Source organism: Muntiacus reevesi, chromosome 10 (genome assembly GCF_963930625.1).
Source record: "Muntiacus reevesi chromosome 10, mMunRee1.1, whole genome shotgun sequence".
NCBI lineage: Eukaryota > Metazoa > Chordata > Mammalia > Artiodactyla > Cervidae > Muntiacus > Muntiacus reevesi.
In genome coordinates, this window is record NC_089258.1 from 526993 (window position 1) to 528234 (window position 1242).

Sequence of the window (1242 nt, forward strand, 5' to 3'; positions counted from 1 at the left end):
AGGTGGAGCTGAGGCAGTGATGCTAGCGCTGGGGAGTGGCTGCAAATACAGATTATCATTAGCACAGTAAGTGTAATGTGCTTGAATCATCCCGAAACCATCTCCCACCTCGCCCATCTGCCTGTCTGTGAAGAAATTATCTTCTCTAAAAGCAGTCCCTGGTGCCAAAAAGGTTGGGGATCACTGCTTTCGTTGTTGGCTCTATTGGTTAAATCTCATTTTCACATTTCTGAAATAGGGTTGTGTCTCATGATAGACGTGCACATTTATTGTAGCGCTTGTTTTCCTCCCCCAAAGCTCTTATTAAATTGATGAAACATCTTACCAATTAATAGTGTCTAAAGTGAAAAAGTTAGTCACTCAGTCATGCCTGACTCTTCACAACCCCAAGGACTGTAGCCCACCAGGCTCCTCTGTCCATGGAATTCTTCAGGCAAGAATACTGGAGTGGATTGTCATTCCCTTCTCCAGGGCATCTTCCTGACCCAGGGAGTGAACCTAGGTCTCCTGCATTGCAGGTAGATTCTTTACCATCTGAGTCACCAGGGAAACCTAAGCCTAATAGTGTCTAAGAATCAAGGAAATCTGATACAGTAGTTGAGTCCCAAGCATGACTGTAGCACTAAATAATGTCTAGAGAGAGCCTTCAGATACCTCCAGGAGGACAGAGTAGGTCTCCTTCTTATGAACCTCTTCAACAGTATCGGTAGTAAAATATGCTGATGTCCAGTCCTTTCTCTATGTAGAAGCTGCTGGGGACAATTGTGGGATTTGGTTTATTTGCATTTATTTTTCACTTTCTCACTGTTCAAGATTGGGGGCATCCTGGATTCCTTTGACATTTGTCTTCTTCTTCAACCCCAATGACCTGCATCTCTGATACAGGCTATTCCCTGATTCCCAAACAACATCACAGATGGTGACATACTCATTTTGGTTTGTGCATCTATCCTGGATCTGACCTATGAGAGTGACCAGGATCTGGTCTCTTCCCAGGGCTCCTAGGCTATCCTATTCACTCTTTTATGTAAACTCTGATTGAATTTGTTTTAGGCAGAGAAAGAGCACCTTCAGGCACACAGCCAGATGGCTCAGTTATCATTTATTAGTTGTATAATCTGGGGAAGTCACTCCTCCCTCCTCTGGGGTCAGTTTCTCATCTATGTTTCTTGTTTAGTCCCCAAGTTGCACCTGCCTCTTTGTGACCCCGTGGACTGTAGCTTACCAGGCTGCTCTACCCCT